This window comes from Pongo pygmaeus, chromosome 4 (assembly GCF_028885625.2).
Source record: "Pongo pygmaeus isolate AG05252 chromosome 4, NHGRI_mPonPyg2-v2.0_pri, whole genome shotgun sequence".
Taxonomy (NCBI): domain Eukaryota; kingdom Metazoa; phylum Chordata; class Mammalia; order Primates; family Hominidae; genus Pongo; species Pongo pygmaeus.
The window spans coordinates 122903577-122915513 of record NC_072377.2 but is presented as its reverse complement, the minus strand read 5'-3'; the positions used below and the strand labels follow the sequence as shown (position 1 = coordinate 122915513).

Below are 11937 nucleotides of genomic sequence, written 5' to 3'. Positions count from 1 at the left end.
AGTATCATTATATTTATATTCAAACTAATCATGAAAGTCATATATATAATATAAAACCCAAATTACTCCACTCAATATTTTGCAAATTCACACCTAAAAATCATCTTGAGCAATATAGTCATAAGAACATTTCATTTGCTCCTTCTGTAGGTACAGACCACAAACTCAAGTAATACCAAGAAAAATAAAGGGACTGAGGAAAGGGTTGGGGAGGATGGGAGAGCTTACTATTTAGCAAAATGCTTATTTGGGATTAAATGACCTTTCCTATAAATCAGAAGGCAAACTGTCAGCCAGGTACTTTCTCATTTGCAGCATGTACAAGCAGCAGGAAAATGAGCCAAAGCATCCTTTGAAGCAAAACATTACATAGAATGCAATTCGTTCTCACTGTGTCTCTCTTCTCCTGGAAACTATTACTGAAGATAAATCAGGTGAGGCTGCAGTGCATCTTGCTCCTCCATGGGCAGGTCCTATTAGTAGCATCTTTATTTTCTTACCTGAAGCACCCTTGCCCTTCCAAGCGACACGAGTCAGATAAAGTGAGTGTGTGCTGAGTTAGCTCCCTGTGATAAAAAAACGGAAACGTTTTGCGATATTAAAAACAAGAAGTGTTTGGGCCATACTATTCCAGAAGATGGTTATGAAATTCATCAATATTTCTCTGAAATAATTCCAAAGGAATGATGCTGTGCTCTTTTGGAAATTCTGCCTATTGGCTTAGAGTCATGGGTACTTTCCTAGTACACTCACAGAATCACATTAACTCTGACCATCTTGTCAGACTTATAGAAAAATGCCAACAATCCCAACGACATGAGAAGTGCCCAAAAAATCAGACTGCCTTTTTCCTTTTTTGAAAAAAAAATTAAATTATAATTTACTGGTTGTTTTCCTCTGGCTCTCCATATTGTCCAACTTTATTTTTCCAGACACCAAATTTATTCCTTGTCAGGCTGTCCTCTTTTCTGGGTGGTTCACTTGTCATGTTCTGCCTCTCCAGTGCTCTCAATTATCCAAACTTAATGCCCTGACCCTTCTGCTGACTGCAGGTGTGTGCCCCGGGTTGGTATTTTCCTCTCTGTCTGTGATCACTGTCTTTCTCAGTGTGCCTCAGTTCAGGATGCCTGGGGAGAAAAAATACCTCTAGAGAGTTTCAGGCGAATCTTACCAAAAGGGAACAATAATAAGATGTCATGGTGATGGCCACAATTGGATTTTTCACTTATCCTCCCTGGGTGTCCATTCTGTTTTTGAAATTGTGTCCTTGAGTCTTTGAAGCCTTGCTCTGGCAATCCAGAAATAGAAAGAGCATCTGAATGACACACTCCTTCTAATGACCCTTAATACCTAGGGTAGTCATTTTGCCTGTATTTTTTGGCCCTAATTTTTGAATAATATTTGGTAAGAGTACTCATGTCCTGAGGCAAGCAAGATGCTCAGTAATATAAGAAAATCAAGCACAGGTCTTATCTCCTAGGAATCCTCTCATCTCATTCCTATAAGTATGTGATCTGTGGTTGGGGCAAAATGAGAGAGGGCCTTCAGGGACCCTGGCTGTGGTCTGGGTGGCATGTGGAGGTCAGGGTGTGTGTTCAGCATGTGGGGTGGTATGCAGCTGAACAGTATGGTTGCTGTGCTGCAGTTAGAAAACCTCAGAGTTGCTCCTCTCAGCTGCTACTGGCAGGACTTCTGTGATTCCATTTACTCTTTGGTTTGCTTTTGTCCATGGACAGGCCCCCAGGACTTAAGTTTCTGCCCCACGTTTTTGACAGAAGACTATAATCATGAATTCCTTTTCAATAAGGAACTGGCACAAACTTCTAAAAGTGTGGAGTTAAAAGAATACCATAGCTCATGTTTGTTGAGTGCTTATGTGTACTGGCATTTGTTTGTATTTTCTCCTTTCTTGTTCTGAGGCACAGAAAGGATAAGTGATTTGCCCAAGGTCACAGAACCATTGAGAAGTGGAGCTGGGATCTACCCCCATTAACCTAACCTCAGAACCCGTTGCTCGTACCCACCGAATGATCTTCCTATGTTATGTAGTTGGTTGTTGGAATTAGTTTCGTGATCCAGACACTTCAGAGCCAGCGCTGCTGCCAGTCTCTTGAGTTTTTCCTCCAAGATGGTTGCTGTAGCTTGAACTGCCACATTCTACCTTCAAGACAAGGAAGAAGGGGGAAGGCTGGTACTGTCAAGATTTCCACTTAGATCTCCCTGGCTAGCATGGTACCACATGGCTATCATTAGCTATAGGGGCAGCTGGGATAGTAAGGGTTTAGCTTTTGTAGTCTGTGTAGTAGAACAGGCAAAAGAACAGTGGTTTGGGACTGGGGAGAAGCGGTCAACAGTGCCTTCCACAACGAGTGATTTTATGGAGATCTCTCTTACTTGGCTTTGGGGAAGGTGCTGGAAAAGGACATTTTCTTTCCATAAACACTATTATTCTCTATAGTAGGCTAAGTAATAAACCCCCAAGATATTTAGTTTCTAATCCCAGGAGGCTGTCCTCAAATCCTTGTGGCTCTTATATGGCAAAAGGGACCTTGCAGATGTGATTAAGGATCCTGAGATGTGGAGATTATCTGGATAATCCATGTGGGCCCTAAGTGTAATCACAAGTGTCCATATAACAGGGAGCAGAGAAAGATTTGATTGCAGACATGGGGACAATGTGACAACTAAAACAAAGTAATATGTTCCTGGCTTTGAAGATAGAAGATGGGGCCATATGCCTAGCAGTGCAGCTCTAGAAACTGAAAAAGTCCAGAAAGTAGGTTGTCCCCTAGAGCCTCTCAAGGGTGTGCGGCCCTGATGACACCTTGATCTTGGTCCAGTGAAATCAATATTGGATTTCTGACCCCAGAAATGCAACAATAAATGGATACTGCTTGAAGCCACAAGTTTATAGTAATTTGTTATAGTAGCCCCGGGAAATGAATACATTCCTCCAGCCAAGCCGTCCCTCCCAGTTCTGTTGATATGGTGCCCTTCACTAAGCTGTGTGTGTGTGTGGGTGTGTGTGTGTGTGCACGCACGCACACGTATGTGTGTGCATGAAAGAGAGATAGAGACAGGAGAGGAGCATAGGGAGAGGAGAGGGAAGAGAGAGATGGCAATGTGACCTGGAGCTGGCCAAAATAATAGTAGTTCTGTGCACTGAGAATGTGAGTTGTGAGTACCTTTGTTCACAGCTATAGCCATTAGTAATCATAGTTGGAAAAACAGAAAAAAAAATCCCATTAGATCCCCTTAGCCACCTGATGCTACACTGTCATATCTGTAATAGATCTAAAATAATTGGGCCAGAGGCCTCTTTAAAGGCAAGGACTTTCATGTATAAGTAGAAGGGGTTGTTATGTGAGTAAGACTTTCTCTTTGTCACTTTCTTTGGCTTGAGTAAGGGATTCATTTGATAGCAGAGCAGTGCACTGACTGCATAGCCAGCTGTCCAAATGGGATTCTTTGTCTCTTGGTTTTGCCAAGGCTGAGAACAAAATAATAGAACTCCTACATTCCAAGTGAGTGCCAGATCATGTATGTGGAACCGGCAAAGGAAATGGTCAACAGTTAGTTTTGTAACCTTACTTAGAGGATAAGTAAGAGATTAGGGCCAAGAAGGAGAGAATGCCTTAGAAAAAAGATGGTTGGAACACTGTGGATTTCTCCTCCCTCTTCCATGTCGTACTGCCCTCAGCTCAAGGTGAGAGAGGGGCTTTAGGAGGTCCACTTGCAAAATTCACAGCTCTTTGATGGAGTTTATAGAGGCATAGGGAGAGATGTCAGACACATTCCTGAGGAGGTGGCTAGCATTATGGGCCTGGCAGCAATGACAAGAAGGAAAAAAAAAAAAAAAAAAAAAAAGACTGCACTGGCAGCCAACTAATCTCCTTAATAGCAAGACCAACATGTGTGAAATTTCCTGTGGGGGGTGTGTGGATCTGTAATGATGGTGGTGGAGAGGAGCTGACCTATACTTGGCCCAAGAAACTCAAATTGATGTGACCACTCTGGAGAGCCTTTCTGGAGAGGCTGCTGGGGCACAGGAGCTGTGAGGGTCAGAATGGGCTGGTGGAGGAGGCAGCACCCATGTCCAGGGAGCCTTGTTTGGAGGTCACCAAGAGGGAGTTCTCCAAGTCACCCTCCAAAGGCTCTTGAAACAAAGAACTGGGCTAACATTTGCCAAATGTTAGCACAAATCAGCCATGCTCAATTGTATCCTTTCCCCTAATGCTGTCCTCTTTTAGGCTCAATCCTGGAGGGGTCAGACCTTGGCTATGAACTAAAGGAGAAGCAATGGAAGAATACAGCTGGGAAAAAAGAGAAGCAGCTCCATATGCCTCCTCCCTACATCGTGTTTCTAGGCCTAAAACAGTAACATGCTGGAGGAGGAAAGAAAATCTAATTTAGGCAAGAGTTTGGGGCTTTTATTTTCATGTTTGACTGGGCAATTATTTCTAAAATGAAACTGTTCTTGTGCCTAAAGCCAGCTGAAAGAATTAAGGCATGTGCCAAAGATGTCATCCAGGAGGCAAGGAAGAATGAGTCTGTAGACGAAGTCTGAATGGGTAGTAAACAAAAGAATCAAGTTGTATTCTACTTATACCTTCTGGTGTGTGGCTTGTTCCATTAAATGATTCAGCTGGGCTGGGAGTGGTGGCTCATGCCTGTAATCCCAGCACTTTGGGAGGCCGAGGCAGGCAGATCACGAGGTCAGGAGATGGAGACCAGACTGGCTAACATGGTGAAACCTCGTCTCTACTAAAAATACAAAAAATTAGCCGGGCGTGGTGGTGGGCTCCTGTAGTTCCAGCTACTCTGGGAGGCTGAGGCAGGAGAATGGTGTGAACCCGGGAGGCAGAGCTTGCAGTGAGCCAAGATTGCGCCAGTGCACTCCAGCCTGGGCGATAGAGCGAGACTCCCTCTCAAGAAAAAAATAAATAAATAAAGGAGTCAGCTGTTCCTGTCCAACTCCTGGTAGATCAGAGCAGAGTAACTGGGTCGCTTTAGATAGGAAGAGTACTAGGTAACTTTTAAAAATATGCTTAGTTAGTCTTAACTTAGTTCAGGTAAAACTGCTATGCATGTGAGGGCTGCCATAGCTGCACTCCTGTCTAACTTCGCATTAGAGCAGATCAGAGCCCAGGGCAGGGATATCTTGACTTGGCTCCTTCACCAACCCTCTCATCACCCAGATCTGGCCTCTTTCCTCCTGGTTTATCGGAAGGCAAGCTCATGGTGCTGGAATGGGGTGACTCTGATTCCATTAGCATTCTCCAGACCCAATTCCTTAAACATTACTTTTGTTCTGCTTTCCACTTTGGCCCCACGTTCCTCTCCTCACCCTCAATCCCCTCTTCTAGTCATTGCCTGAAGTGTTCTTTGGATACAACAGCAAAGGTTGCAGTGAGAATTGGTAGCCAGGTCAGAGGTCACCTTCAAGGCCACAGCCTGAGTGAAAGGTGAAATTCCTTTTCCCCTGTTTTGGGGGCTCTTACTGAAATAAAGAAAGGAAAGTATGAGGAGAAATGGAAGAGACATTCAGTATACAAGGGGGATCAATTTTTGGCTCAAATTTTGGGTGCATCTCAGGAAAAGATGAACTCCCTTGTTTTCAAGCTGTACTTTTTGAAGGAAAAGAGATTGATTTAGTGAGTCATTTTTGAAATCCACTGAAACATGCATTGGTAGGCTCAGAACTGTGCGGTGGATTGATCCCGACTTAATGCAGTTCGACAATGCTTGTTGTGAAGCAATCACCGTTAAAAGGATACACTAGCAATGCTGAAAAGCTGAAGGCCAAATGGGTTTCAACTTTCCTCAGCACTGAGCCAGAAACTCCTCATTTGTTTTCCTTTTCTGAGAATCACCTCATGCTATTCAGACAAGGTGACAATCATGCCTGAAGAAGCTCTGTTAAGCCAATTTACGTCAGGTGTGCGGGTGCAGATTTTAGAGGAAAGCTATGCCTGATGAGAGATTGTTTTCCCAGCTCAACAGAGCTTTCCAGTGACCAAATAACTGAGCTATTCTTTCAAAAGAGTCGGGAGGGGACTCTAGTTCCCCTTCTACCACTCACAGGCTGTGGGACCTTTGCCAGTCATTAACCTGACGGGTCTTCACTTATACAATGGTGGAATGCAGGCTGAAAGCTGGGGGCTAATGTGTGCTACAATTCTGCTGTTTTCTGAATTTTTTTCTGTTGGTGGCCAGTTGGTGTGCATATGTGGGTGATTTTAGCCTTTCTCCGGGTCTGGCTTTATGATGTCACTAACAAGCCCTGGTGGCCACAGTGGTCTGACTGCCAGGTCTGGCCTTGGCATCTGAAGACAAAGCCAGGCTTCAGCTCCCTTACCTGTCACTACTGATAGATGACCAGAGCTATCCTCTGATTCCTTATTAAAAGAAAGAAAGTGAAGAACACCTAGTTTTGGAATTAAAAATAGATCATGGACTTCCTGTTTCTAAGTATTGAATATTTCAATATAGTAGTATAATGTTTCTATTAATTCTTAAAAAGAATTACCGGACTCAGCTCGTTACTCTTAGATAGGCTATCAAGACTGTGTGTATCATTGGCTTTGTGTAATGCACCTATTGTTCTCAGCCATTTTATTATTTTGAGTGAAGGTGGACAAGGGAGGCTATTTTCTTCCTTTACTGCATTGGGTTGTGTGGCTTGTGAAGAGGGAGATAAGACACAACTCCTGTTCTAAAAGAGTTAACAAGACAGTTGGAGATATGACATATGAATAAGAAAGAGTTAGAAAAGGAGCTTCATCATCAGTAAATATGAGGCTCCCAGGTGTGGAGATCCTGGGTCAAGACTGGATGGAATATGGAAATATACTTTATAGCCTGTCTCATTACATATGGTATAGAATTTGTTTGCAAAGCTTTGGTTTCCTCTGCCACTCTGCCTGTTGAGAGTACCTGTGGTCTGTCAGAGCAGTTCAGTCTAGAAGTCCTACATTTTTATTCCTCATGGCCCTCTCTGGATAAGAGGAAATGCTCTTTCTACAAATCACCAGTTACTTCAGAGGGGAGCTGTATATCCTTAGTTCCTTATTTAATCATCTCTCTTTCCAAATTTCTGGGAGCCCTACGCAGGCAGGGGTCAGGTCTATTTTGCTTACTATTATTTTCTCAATAACTGGCACTTATTAACTGAAAAAAATTGATAATTAAAATAATAATAATTTGCCACTCTTGGGAGACTAAAGTTTACAGTATGGGTTTAATGTTTTTCTTCTACTTGGCTACTCTAGTTATAGTCTACTCTCCCATGGTAGATGTGGAGCATATTAGATGCTATTTATTAATTCAATGGAAAATGATTTTGCATTATGATTTTTGTATGTCAAGAATAGTTCTGGGTTCTGAGTTTAGAGGGGTAAACAAGACAGAAAAGATTCTTGCTGTTCCAGGATATACATGCTATAGAAACAGAAAGTAAATCATAAAGACACATGCATGAGTATGTTCATTGCACCACTATTCACAATAGCGTAGACATGGAAACAACCAGAATGCCCAATAATGACAGATTGAATGAGGAAAATGTGGTACATATACAATATGGAATACTATGCAGCCATCAAAAAGAACAAGATCATGTCCTTTGCATGAACATAGATGGAGCTGGAGGCCATTATCCTTAGCAAACGAACATAGGAACAGAAAAGCAAATACTGCATGTTGAGAGCACAAGGACACACAGAGGGGAATGATAGACATTGGGGCTTACTTGAGGGTGGAGGAGTTAAAAATAGACGGGAGGATGGGAGGAGGGAGAGGATCAGGAAAAATAATGGGTACTAGGATTTACCCAGGTGACAAAATAATGTGCACAACAAACTCCTATGACTCAAGTTTACCTATGTAACAAACCTGCACGTGTACCCCTGAACTTAAAACAAAAGTTGAATAGAGAATAAAATAAAAAATAAAGAAATGAAAAAGATGATTTCAGATAGTATTGCATACAATTAAGTAAATGGCAGCATGATCATCTAGAGATTGGGGGTGTCTGGAAGGCCCAAGGAGGGACAGTTTTAGCTTCTCCCTGAGTGATTAAAAGGAGCCAGCATGAAAACGGCAGTGGGGGGAAGGAGATAGTCTGGGCAAAGACAAAAGCCCAGATATAGAGACAGGCTTGGGTTATTTGAGGACTGGAGAAAAGGCTAGGGTGTCTGGGAGTAAATGAGTGAGAGTGGGTTTAATAAGACAAAGCTGAAGTGGGAGGCAGAAGTCTGATCATTTAGAGGGCACATAGGCTACATGCACTGGCCAGAGTTCTGGCAGGAAACCAAAGACATAATCAAATTGGGTAACCTGGAGAGTGTTTTGACATGGGCCGTGTTTTAGGAAAAGCAACAGTTAGTGCAGTACCCCAGAGCTGGGGATGGGAAATGGGCAAGGGAAGGAGTCAGTTTCTGATCGTGGAGGGAGGCAGCCAAACTGTAGTGAACCACCAAGGAGGAAGCTGGGAAAAACCAGACCTTTATTTACTCCATGTTCTGGAACTCCCATAAGGTACCTCCCACTGGCCAAGCCAACCAGAAACAGGAATGCAGAGGAGCCCAGTGATGCAGACCTGTGGGCCAGCCTACCGGGGTGTGAAGAATAATCCAGCTAATTCTGCTGACAGGTTTGAAGTTTAATCCTAAGAATAATGGAAAGCCCAAAATCCCCATTGGGAAATTTTGACAACGGGAGTGGCATGAACTAGTGTGTACTTTGAGTATCATGCTCTGGCTGCTGTGTGGAGACTTGAATGTATGAAACAGAAGTGGAAGCAGGCTGCCCTGTCAGGAGACCCTGCAGTGTCTGTCGCTGTCACCTGTCCTCCACACATGGAATTCAGCCACTGTAGACTGGCTCGTGGCCCTCCCTGATATGGTAAAGTCAGCTGACCATTTGCTTAGGACCACACATGGGTGTTCCCTGCTGGGGTGTTGTTGGAGGTTCCCTAGTATGATATGGTGAGGGTGAGTGGATGTGAGTCTCACAGGTGTGCAGGGGTTTTCAGTTTGGTCTGAAATGGAAGCTGGGTTGACTAGCTAAGGATGGCTCTCTGATGTAAAACTGCATCACGTGCTTGAGTGTTGCTATGTGAAGCAGGTTCTATGGTAATGACTGGCAGTGTTCTTAAGGAGGAGCATGGCTTGTATGGCTTCCTCTTGTGCTGTACAGAATACTTGCAAGGCCAAAATTGCATCTGAGAGAAACTTTCTAAGAAAGCTTCATAATAGGTTGGTCATCCTGGGAAGAAAGTATATATTTATGTCTATGTACATGTATGTGTGTACGTGTGTGTGTGTGTGTGTATTTATGGGGAGTGAGTAGGGAAAGGGAGGGAGAGGGGAAAAGGAAAATGAGAGAAAGTGAGAGGTTTTGACAACATTTTGATGGGCCCCGCTTGTCTTCTAAAATATCTTTCAGAAAATGATCTAAGATCTATTCTACCCAAATTTAGGATAAAGGTGAAAGTCCTGAAACTGAAAGAACCCAAGACTTTCTCTTCTTTTTGTGTTTCTTGTGTTGAGCTTATCAGCCTGAGGCATTGAGATGCTGTATATACTTTCTGAGGCATATATAGTTCTGACTCTGAGTGAGGATCACACTAAAAGTCTGTAGAAAGAGTGTGGATGTTGAGTCAAAACCCACTTTATCTTTTGACTTCATCTCACATATAGGGCTATATAATGTGATTGGATGCTTGAAGCTGGAATAGTATATTCCTATTGCCTGTCAACTATACTTTTGATAGCATGGTAGGTACAGGAATGAATGATTTTAGTTTTCCAGTAATTATAAGAAGATGTTTTTAAAACATTATAATTTTGCAGTTCGAAATTGCTAAGGAATAAATCAAATGTTAGTGTTGGATAATATTTTAATATTCTGTTAAAAGTGTATTGATCTAAATTGTTCAGAAATCATTGAATTGTTAGTTAGTATTCAAAGGATGACTATCACGTAATGAGATGGCTTTTAACAAACTCATTAAAACGCATTCAATTGACAAAAAATAAATTGAATGTGGACTATTTGTAAGGCAAGTGAGGAAAACTAAAATGCATAAGACATAGTCTCTGCCCCCAAGGAGCTTACATATTGTAATAATTTTTTCACTTCAGTATAATCAGTTGGGAAGCTATCATCTTTTTGCAATGAAATCACTCCTGCTAAATATGCAGGAGCTTCTTTGGAATTGTCTTCAGATTTCGTTTAACACATTTGTATGTGTGCATGCACGCACACGTACACTCATGGTCAGTCTCAGTTTTTTAGGACAGGGGTCAGCAAAATTTGGTCTGTGGGTGAAATCCAGCCTACTGCCTATTTGGCATGGCCCCAGAGCTAAGAATGATTTTTACATTTTTAGATGATTGAAAATAAAAAACAACAACAGAGGAAGAGCAATATAGGGGGACACATAAAAATCATGTGAAATTCAAATTTTAGTGTTAATAATGTTTATTGGGACATAGCAGTATTTACTCATTTATGTGTATGAGATAAATAGGTGCGACTTAATTAAGCTATTAATTATTTTTTAATAAACTTCTTAATTTCTACTGTTCTCCCTTACCTTTGCCTTTGCTATTGAATTCCCAAATTAACTCAAACTGTATGAATGGCCTTTAAGTGGCCACCACCTTCTGCCCCACCAGTTAGTTACTACCCAATTGTTCCTCCTCATGAGAGAATGAAGGCTGGGCGCAGTGGCTCATACCTGTAATCCAGCACTTTGGGAGGCCAAGGTGGGGGGATCACCTGAGATCAGGAGTTCGAGACCACCCTGGCCAACATGGTGAAACCCTGTCTCTACTAGAAATACAAAAATTAGCCAGGCATCGTGGTGCACACCTGTAATCCTAGCTACTCGGGAGGCTGAGGCAGGAGAATTGCTTGAACCTGGGAGGCGGAAGTGAGCTGTGATTGTGCCACCGCACTCCAGCCTGGGTGACAGAGTGACACTCTGTTTCAAAAAAAAAAAAGGAAAAAAAGAAAATTGCAAAGGTATGCTGTATTAGTCAGGGTTCTCTACAGGGACAGAATAGGACAGATGTATACATAAAGGAAAGTTTATTAAGGAGAAATGACTCACATGATTACAAGGTGAAGTTCCACAATAGGCTGCCTGCAAACTGAGGAGCAAGGAAGCCAGTCCGAGTCCCAAAACCTAAAAAGTAGGGAAGCTGACAGTGCAGCCTTTAGTCTGTGGTCAAAGGTCCAGAGTCCCAAAGCTAAAGGACTTGGAGTCCCATGTTTAAGGGAAGGAACCATCCAGCATGGGAGAAAGATGTAGGCCAGAAGATAAAGCTGTCTAGTCTTTCCACATTATTCTGCCTGCTTTTATTCCGGGTGCTCTGGCAGCTGATCACATGGTGCCCACCCAGATTGAGGGTGGGTCTGCCTCTCCCACTCCACTGACTCAAACATTAATCTCCTTTGGCAACACCCTCACAGACACACCCAGGAACAATACTTTGCATCCTTCAATTGAATCAAGCTGACACTCAGTATTAACTATCACAAGTCTACCTCTTGTCAACTTGAACCCATACGCATCTGCTGAAATCATACATAATCTTCAAATAAAGACAGTAAGGTCATAATTTTGCCTAACATAATACAGCTATCCTTCATACAACTGGAAGCCCACTAATCCTTAACCTAAATGCTATTAGATAACAACATGTACATGGTGATATAAAGTCAATAAATCTTATGTCACATGATAAAAGAAAAAGAAATAAAATGAAGATATTTTCATATTACAAGTGTATACATGCACAAACATGTTCTTAACAAAATAAGGAGGAAATACTCATGACAATTACAGTTCTTGTTTCTGCAGCTGGTCATGTGGTCATAGCTGGTATTAATGACTACCTTCTTCTACTACCCATTCTGTATTCCCTT

At 42.3% G+C, this 11937-nt stretch overlaps 1 long non-coding RNA gene across 1 annotated transcript; it reads right to left on the bottom strand.

The window, feature by feature from the left end:
* Window positions 1-445: 445 nt before the first annotated feature.
* On the bottom strand, window positions 446-6319 carry LOC129036901 (uncharacterized). The gene is made up of 5 exons (XR_008502681.1): window positions 6112-6319; window positions 4610-4764; window positions 2021-2161; window positions 1172-1288; window positions 446-566 (listed from the first exon to the last, which is right to left on the bottom strand). It is a non-coding gene; the product is annotated as an uncharacterized LOC129036901 (long non-coding RNA).
* Between the last annotated feature and the right edge of the window lie 5618 nt (window positions 6320-11937).